General features: G+C 56.9%; 1 long non-coding RNA gene across 1 annotated transcript; it reads right to left on the reverse strand.

Moving 5' to 3' along the window:
- Positions 1 to 2807: 2807 nt before the first annotated feature.
- Positions 2808 to 8990, reverse strand: LOC139833105 (uncharacterized). The gene is made up of 3 exons (XR_011748186.1): positions 8975 to 8990; positions 3370 to 3590; positions 2808 to 2934 (listed from the first exon to the last, which is right to left on the reverse strand). It is a non-coding gene; the product is annotated as an uncharacterized lncRNA (long non-coding RNA).
- Between the last annotated feature and the right edge of the window lie 353 nt (positions 8991 to 9343).

A 9343-nucleotide genomic window follows, 5' to 3' on the forward strand; every position in this document is an offset into this window, starting at 1 on the left:
GATAGGATACAATTTTCCATCTCTCTCCCGTGGGTTTCATCCCCAAATGCATCCCGATAGGATAAGATGCCCTGACCGCGCGCAGGCGCCGTCGCCTGGAGCATGGCGCTGCAAGCCGGCACCGCCCCTTGTCCTCCCTTACGCCTCTAGCCTCTACATCTCGCTGTCCCCTGCTCCTTGCGCCACCTCCGGCAATAGTCGTCGCTGCTTGGCGCCTGCCCAAACTCGCAGCTGCTAGCGCCGCTCCACCAAGCGGCCGTCGCCGGAAACCATCGCCCCAACCGCCGCCTCGACAAAAATCGGGCCGCCGCCCGATGGCCAGCGCCGCTTATTGTTGCAGCCAAGCTCCAGCCCGCCTGCCCATCATCCACTGCTCTGCCCTGCTCCCCTGCCCATCATCCTTCGGTAGGGAAGCGGTGGTGTGTAGGATACCATGCTCGGTGCGGCAGGCCAGGGCTTGGTTGCGGCGTTCGATCCAAGGCAGGCGGCAATGGCGCGTGGGCGGAGCAGGGGATCTCTGGTCATGTGGCGGCGGCCACTGAACCTCTGACCCTATGGATTGATCGAACCGTTTTTCACCTACCGGTGGCAGATGTTGTAATTTGGCCGAAAACCAAGGGCACTAAAAAAACGGACGACGGAAACCCTTTTTGCTTTATTATTAGGTATAGATAATATAATAGGTATATAGATACGTGGCAACTGGACTAATACATTGCCGCTGGACGAAAATTCTCCACATCCATGATCTTAAGGCGCATCCATGATCTTAAGGCGATAGTGATCACATTCAAGGCAGTGCCTCGGTCCAGCCCCTCTTTCTTTCTCATTCTCTCTTCCTATCAAACCTAGCTGTCATAATGTAATAATGCAATGTCCAAATAATTCTCCCTGACTCCTAGTAATTTAACTGCACACCCTATTTGAATTTTAGCTCAGCGAATCTAATCGACTGAGGGCATCCACTGCTGTACAAATTAGCTATGGTGTGGTTTAAATGTGTTTGACAGTTTGAGCATGTATTTCAAACGGTATTGAAGCTGAGGGTTGTAAACTGTACTCCATGAAAAGTTCAAACGGAAAAATATGGACTCCTTCCAATCTACAACCTCCGTTCGGAAATAAGCAAGCTCAGATATATCTACACACCGAAATCCGTATCTAGACAAAGCCAAGTCACTTATTTCCAAACAGAGTACTACTATACATCAAACAAATCATCTTAAGCACACAAATAGGAGATAATTCAAACATATAAACCACCCACATCGCCCACATTTGTTTGGAGTTACACAAATTCATAATAACCAGAACAGTGATCCAGAGTATCCGGAAGGGGAGCTTCCAAAAAAAAGGAGGAATTCTGGTGGTTTAGGGGATCGGGAGAAATCCCTGTCGGCATGTTCGACGCCGACGCGGTGACGCCTTTCCTTCCTGAAGGGCGTCGGGGTACCCCTACCCTATCCTCTCCACATACCCGGGGGAACCCTAGGACGAGTCCGGGCAGCAGCGGCGACATCGTCGCTTCCTTGTTGAAGGTGTTGCTTGGTATGCGGCGATCGATGTGCTAGGAAGCGGTGGGACTTCTCCGGAGGGCGCAGCGATTGCGGGCTATCTTTGTTCTCGTTGATCTATCAGTGTCGGCATTAGTTTCTTTTACATTTTCTCTCTTCTTTCTTTTGGGCTTGATATATTGTTTGCCCCAGCGATGGTTGCTATCTTGTATCGGTTGGTTGTTATATTAATATAGCGGGGCTAAAGCCTATTTCGAGGAGTATCCGGAAGGGAACAAGACAAGCTTTATTCGTGTAGTAGCTAGATGTGGAGCTGACCGCAGATCAATGCCATGCTGAATGCTTAGTCATCGTAGTTGTGGCGGCGATGGTGGTGGTGACGTTTCTTGTTTTCATCATCAGAATCATCGTCATCCTGTGAAGAGGCAGCAGGAAATATTTAGGGTTGGTAAGAAAAAAACTCATTTTAACATGTCAGAGATTGCTCCTATAGGAAGTATAATGTTGGTCAGCTATTACTCTAGGTTTAGGAGCAAATAATGTGAGCCCTATAATAGGAGAATAGAGGGACAATATAGAGCTATTACGCAAGTTTTCACCACACTTTCTTCAACTTAAAATGTACAGACATGGTATACAAATGCATGTGCTGATGGCAGCTTATCAAATGTACAATAAAAGTATATAACCGTAGACTAATATGAGTCATAAAATTACATCCGAATATAGTCAAAAGATGCATTCCTATAGCTTGGGGTTTTAATGTAGATGAACAGCCATAACTGTAATATTCACAAATTTGTTAGCTACACCGTTCTGACAAATTCTGCTGAGACAGATAACTAAGGTATGTGCCAGACTATTGTAAAACCATATCAGTATGCAAGTGAAGTAGCGAGTGATGAATTTGCACAGGATCAGTGCTATCAACTAATCAAAACAAACAACATATAGAGTCAACTATTGTTGTCGCTGCTGAGATAAAAGAACACATACAGGTGGATCAGTATCATTAAACTCATATTTATGTACATACATGAACATGTTCAGTGCGTATTGGGAACAACAGAAAAATTCCCCTTGCACTAAGCACCAATTAACATTTCAACTGATCAGCTGAGTAAAACATGTTTTCTGTTAGAACAACCTAGTATTCAGGTAGAGTTTTCACCATCTAAATGACTAAATCAAGCAACTCGTTTTTCCTTTACCACATATAGAGCATAAATTCTGAATTTTGCAACTCAAAGCCCTACCGAATTGGTGAGCTGTTATCAGCTAACAATCATATAGTTGAATAACAAAAAATGGTTGTATCTAACACCTCCCCGCAAACTGGAAGACCTAACGCAGTCGACGGTAATAAGCATCCAAGCTCTCCTCGACCATTCACTATGTTACAAATAGGAGGCATGATGGTCTTTTTTCGATAAAGGGAATATATTAATATCAAGAAGATATCAATTACACCCAGCCTCTGCAACAACGCACCACTCTAATGGCACTACGGATGCACACAGCCAAAAACAAGAAAAGAAAACTAAGAAATAAAAGTCCCGCTACAGTATCTCGGGCCTAACGACAGCAATACATCCACCACCAAGACAACACCTGAATTGCAGACTAGTTCCCGCTCTCAAAACAAATGCCTCCACCAAGGACATTGCCAGGCACAACCAATTAAGGCCAGACCTTGGGTTTTCACCCTGAAAGGTAGGACTCTGCACTTCACCTGTGTTGTCGCCTCCACTTTCATACCGCTGCTGTGAAGCCCGAAACACCAAGCAAGTCCCTCAACATCGCAAAGACTTGAACCTCCCTTAGCTAGTCCTCCCCTCTGGGGAGGCATGATGACCTACCGAGAAAAAAGCAACCGCACACTAACAAGTTAATCACTACAACATGCATAGGCACAAAACAATAGACTATCAGACAGCCTGCTTCTCCCAGCAATCTGGTCATAGCCATATGAACCACGAGTCTCCTCTCCATAGGGCTTTGGCTTCCGGTACCCACTGGAGCCATACTCACTTTCAACCTCAACTTCAACCTTCTTCCCATATCCATACCCGGAACCTGGTAGAGGCTAGGGTTCTACCGGGTCTAGGACGGAGGTTGTAAGGGTGGAAGTGAGGGCGGAGAGGTTGGAGAGCTCGGCGCCGGCGGCTGGGCGCCATCGCGGAGGAAGGAGGCGGCGGCTAGGGTTGGTGCGGCGGGCGCAGGGATCTCCCGTCTCCCTTCAGGAGACGAGACAGTAATGATACTGAATTATTGTCTGATTAATCTTGAAGGGATACGAGTGTTTATATAGGAGGACGGCCTCCTCGAAACCCTAATTTACTTGGGCTAAGCCCCTAATTTACTTGGGCTAAGCCCACAACTAGCCACTAGTGGGCTTCCTACACGTATAGGTCAAACCGACCATAACATCTCTCCCCGCCTTCTCAAACAGCTCGTCCTCGAGCTGAACTTCTGGAAACTGCTGGCGGAGATCTTCAAGCTTCTCCCAAGTCGCCTCATCCTCGGGCAGGCCGGTCCAATGCACCAAGACGTGCCAAACACCACGGCGCTGCTGGGCCTTCAACACGCGAGACACACTCGCCGAGGCAGGCTCGAGACGCCCATCCGAAGTAGGTGGAAGAGCTGGTGGTGCAGAAGGAGGGTCGCCCCGGTAGGCCTTCAGGAGGCCGACGTTGAAGGCGTCGTGGAGGCGTGAGCCCGCAGGCAACTCAAGGCGGTAGGCGAGCTTGCCGATGCGCTCCAGCACACGGAAAGGACCGGCGTAACGAGGTCCCAACTTGCGCCTGGAGCGCGGGTCCAAGGACTGGGTCGTCCGGTGAAGAAGACGTAGCCAGACCCAATCGCCCACCGCAAACTCTGCCTCGCGGTGGTGTGCATCATAGTACTTCCTGGCCAGCTGCTGAGCCTGAAGAAGTCGCTGGCGCGCCTCAGCCAATATCTCGTCGCGGGTACGCAACAGGTCATCCGTCGTCTCAGTACGGGCCGTGCTAGACGCATAGGAAAGCATCGCCGGTGGTGGCCTCCCGTAGACCACCTCAAAGGGAGTAGAGTGCAGCGCGGAGTGGTAGGACGTGTTGTAGCAGTACTCGGCCCACGCCAGCCAGTCCACCCAAGCTCGTGGACGATCCCCGGTGAGGCAGCGCAGGTACATGGCGATGATCTTGTTGAAACGCCGTGCTCATGCGGAGCTTTACGCCCGCCAACCCAAAGAGGTCCCTCCAGACGTGACCCGTGAACACAGGATCACGATCACTGACGATGGAGGACGGAAACCCGTGGAGGCGAACGATGCCTTCGAAGAAAGCGCGTGCCACGGACGCCGCCGTATAGGGATGACCGAGGGCGATGAAGTGCGCGTACTTGGAGAAGCGGTCAACCACCGTGAGGATGACGGACTTGCCGCCAACCTTCGGCAGCCCCTCGATGAAGTCCATGGAGATGTCCGCCCACACCTGGGACGGCACGTCCAGCGGCTGCAGCAAGCCCGCCGGACGGAGCGTCTCCGTCTTGTTCCGCTGGCATGTGACACACGCCCGCACCCGGGCCTCGCACTGTGGCGCCATCCCCTGGGATGTAAAAATCAGCGCGGAGACGGTGCAGGGTCTTCTGGACGCCCTCGTGACCTGCAGAATGCGCCAAGGACAAGGCCTGGTGGCGCAGGTCTCCATGATCCGGCACGAAGATGCGGCGTCCATGGAGGAGTAGTCCCCCGTCCAGGCGCCATGGCGCGGCCAGCTCGCCGTCGGCCAGGCGCTGGCGCAGCTGCTGCGCATCCGCAGCCGTGGCAGTAGCGCGGCGAACCTCGTCAATGAAGGCGAAAGATGGTCCGGAGTGGATGCAGAGGGCTGCACCGACTGTGGGCGCGTCCGCAGTGTCGTCAACGTCTCGGCGGGACAGGGCGTCGGCGACTGTGTTGAGGCGGCCGGGGCGGTACTCGACGGTGAAGTCGAAGCCGAAGAGCTTGCTGATCCACTGGTGTTGCGGCACGGTGGAGAGGCGCTGATCCAGCAAGAACTTCAGGCTGTAGTGGTCCGTGCGCACACGGAATGTCCGGCCCCAAAGGTACGCCCGCCAGTGGCGCACCGCCTAGACCAGCCCGATCAGCTCGCGTTCATATGCGGCGAGCTTGTGGTGGCGCGCGGCGAAGGGGCGACTGAAGAAGGCGAGTGGACCCTCGCCCTGGTGAAGGACGGCGCCGAAGCCAAGGCCGGAGGTGTCGCAGTCCACCACGAACGGCTCGTCGAAGTCCGGCATCTGAAGAACGGGACCCTCGTGAGTGCGCGCTGCAGGGCGGCGAAGGCCGTGGCCGCCTCCTCGTCCCAGGAGAAGGCGTCGCGGCGAAGCAGGTGCGTGAGGGGCGTGGCGATGAGGCCGAAGTCCTGGATGTATCGCCGGTAGTATCCTGCGAGGCCCAAGAATCCGCGGAGAGCTCGTGGCGACTGGGGCGTTGGCCAGGCGGTGATGGCAGCGACCTTGTCCGCGTCCATCGCGACACCGTCGGCGGAGATGACGTGGCCCAAGTACGCGACGGAGGTCGTGCCAAACGAGCACTTCGAGTGCTTGAGGTGAAGACGATGCGCTCGAAGCTCGTTGAAGATGATGGCCACGTGCTGCAGGTGCTCCGCCCAAGATGCGCTGTAGATCAAAATATCATCAAAGAAAACAAGCACAAAGCGGCGTAAGTAGGGGCTGAGCACGTCGTTCATCAGAGCCTGGAAGGTCGCCGGTGCGTTGGAGAGGCCGAACGGCATCACCAAAAACTCGTAGTGGCCATGGTGAGTGCGGAACACCGTCTTGGCGATGTCGTCCGGGTGCATGCGCACATGATGATAGCCCGAGCGCAAGTCGAGCTTGGTGAAGAAGCGCGCGCCATGTAGCTCGTCCAGGAGCTCATCCACGACGGGGATGGGGAACTTGTCCTTGGACGTGACGGTGTTGAGGGCGCGGAAGTCGATGCAGAAACGCCACGTGCCGTCGGTCTTGCGCACAAGGAGCACGGGGGCGCAGAACGGTGACGTCGAGATCCGGATGATGCCCTGCGCTAGCATGACCGCCACCTGGCGCTCGAGCTCGTCCTTCTGCAGCTGGGGGTACCGGTACGGCCGCACAGCTACGGGTGCCGTGTTTGGCAGCAGGTGGATGCGGTGGTCACAAGGTCGCGAGGGAGGGAGGCCCTGCGGCTCGTCGAAGAGGTCGTCGTGCTGCTGCAGTAAGTCGGCCAGGAGCGGATGCGCCTCGTCTAGCGCGGCGGCCATCAGGTGGAGCTGCGGGGATGTACCAGTGCTGCCCACGCCCATCCAGTGAACACGGCGGCCGCTCTCGCGCCAGAAGATGAGGGACAGCGCGTCGAGGTCCCACAGGATGGGGCCTAAAGTGCTCAGGAAGTCGAGGCCGAGGATGAAGTCGTAGCAGCCCAAGTCGATGCCGACGCAGTCGATGGCGAACGGCTCGTCGCCCACGAGCATGGGAACCTGTCGCGCCACGCCCTGGCACGTAAGACGATCCCCGTTGGCGACGGTGACGCTGTACTTCTCCGATCCCGCCGGCTGGAGAGCGAGGCGGCGCATGGCGGTGTTGGACAGGAAGTTGTGCGTGGAAGCCGTGTCCACCAGCGCCGTGAGACGCTCCCCATTGATCGTCACCGGGAGCAGCATCGTCTTTGCCGTCTTGATGCCCGCCATAGCATGGAGAGAGACGACGAAGGCGGACGCGTCGACTGGCGCGTAGGTCGTGACACCGGCCTCAGTGACGGTGGCGGCCGCGAGCTCGGCGGTGAGGGTCTCAATGTCGGCGTCGTCGACGGTCTCCAGGTAGAAGAGGCGGGCGCACGTGTGGCCCGGTGCGTACTTCTCGTCGCAGTTGAAGCACAGCCCCTGGCGGCGCCGCTCAAGCTGCTCCGCAGCCGTCAGCCGCTTGAAGGGGCGAGTCGGCGCAGGAGGGCTGCGGCGCAGCGGCCGGTGCGGGGCGCGGCGGGCGGTGGGTGTCGGGGCGGGTCGGGGCGGGTCGGGGCGCGGACGAGCGCCGCCACGTTGCGCATAGACCCGCTGCATGGCGAGGGCGCGCTGCTTCGTAGGCTCATGCGTAGTACATGGCCGTCCGCAGTCTCGCGGCTCGCGCATCTCGACGTCCGACGCGGATGTAGCCTGGGAGGCCGCCGACGAAGAGATCGGCGCGGCTGCCGTGCCGAGACGCCCGGGGCATGGCACGCGAGCGCCCGAAAGTGGTCGGCGAAGTCCTGGACCGTGGTGGTGAAGGCGAGGCGTCCCGGCTCGCCGAGGCGGCCGCCACGAGGGTCGGCCAGTGTCGCCGAAACGCTCCTGTGGCGGCATCCCGCCCTCGTCCCGCTCGAGGGCGTAGTACCAAGTCTGCGCGGCGCCCGTAGGTGATAGGAGGCGATCCATGTGCGGTCGGTGCCGAGCGTCCGCCGCCCCGAAATCGCTCACACCGGTTCGCCCAGCTCAGGGGTCGGTGGCGCCGTCGTAGGTGGCGAACTCCGGCTTAGTGAAGCGGGCGGCTGTGCCAAAGGCGGAACCTCGGGGCGCCCTCCCGGCGGCTCGGGTTGAAGGACGTGCTCGCGGCGAAGGGGCCCGTAAACCCGCTAGGGACCGCCGTGGCGGTGCAGCGGGCCGTCGAACCGTCGTCCCGCGCCGTTAAGATGAGTGTAGACGGGCGACGCGTCGGTCCATGTGGGAATTGGCGAGGGCGACGGCGGCCACCACGCGGGCCGGCCATTGCCGGGCGGCGAGGCGGCCGGGGGGGGCGGCGGAACGGGCCGCTGGGGCGGCGGCGAACGGCGGCCGGTGGGGCGGCGGGTGCTGGCCGGCCTTGATCTCCGCGAGCTCGAAGCGGATGGCGCGGAGGTCGCTCGGCGAGGTCCGCCAAGGTAGCGGGCAGGAGGTCGAGGCCCGTGGGGACGGCGGCGGCCTGGGTCTCCGGCTGCGGCGGGCGGCGCTCCCCTCGCGGGCGCGTGGGCGCCGGTCATGGCGGCGGGGGTGGTGTTGGTGGCGGCGGTGGACGTGGCGGCGATGGTGTCGACGGGGGGGCTGTTGGAGCCCATGAGACCTAGGCAATCTTATACCAAAGTGGTAGAGGCTAGGGTTCTACCGGGTCTAGGGCGGAGGTTGTAAGGGTGGAAGTGAGGGCGGAGAGGTTGGAGAGCTCGGCGCCGGCGGCTGGGCGCCGTCGCGGAGGAAGGAGGTGACGGCTAGGGTTGGTGCGGCGGGCGTAGGGATCTCCCGTCTCCCTTCAGGAGACGAGACAGTAATGATACTGAATTATTGTCTGATTAATCTTAAAGGGATACAAGTGTTTATATAGGAGGACGGCCTCCTCGAAATCCTAATTTACTTGGGCTAAACCCCTAATTTACTTGGACTTAACCCACAACTAGCCACTAGTGGGCTTCCTACGCGTATAGGTCAAACCGACCATAACAGAACCACCATAGCTATCCTCGGGACCGCCTATTGTCCGCTTTAAGCGGAGCATATAATTGACTCCGCATATCCCTCTTTCGAACGATCGGCATATGGGCCCGGCCCGTTTAAACGTTTTGATTGCACGTTCATCACTGTTTTAGGATTTGCGTGAGCGTGCCTGCTGAACCGCCGAGGAAGAACATCGTTTCAGTTTTCAGTTCAATTGTACATGCCCACCGCGTGACTTCCACCTTTTGAATACAGTATAAAAAACAGTAGAAATAGGCGCACAGTATAACCGTGTGACTTATCACCGTCAGTATTTCAGTATTTGATTTCAGTATTCTCACGTGCACGTACTGTAGAATATTAAATACAATAAACAGTAGA

Source organism: Lolium perenne, chromosome 7, assembly GCF_019359855.2.
Source record: "Lolium perenne isolate Kyuss_39 chromosome 7, Kyuss_2.0, whole genome shotgun sequence".
In the NCBI taxonomy this organism is placed as follows: domain Eukaryota; kingdom Viridiplantae; phylum Streptophyta; class Magnoliopsida; order Poales; family Poaceae; genus Lolium; species Lolium perenne.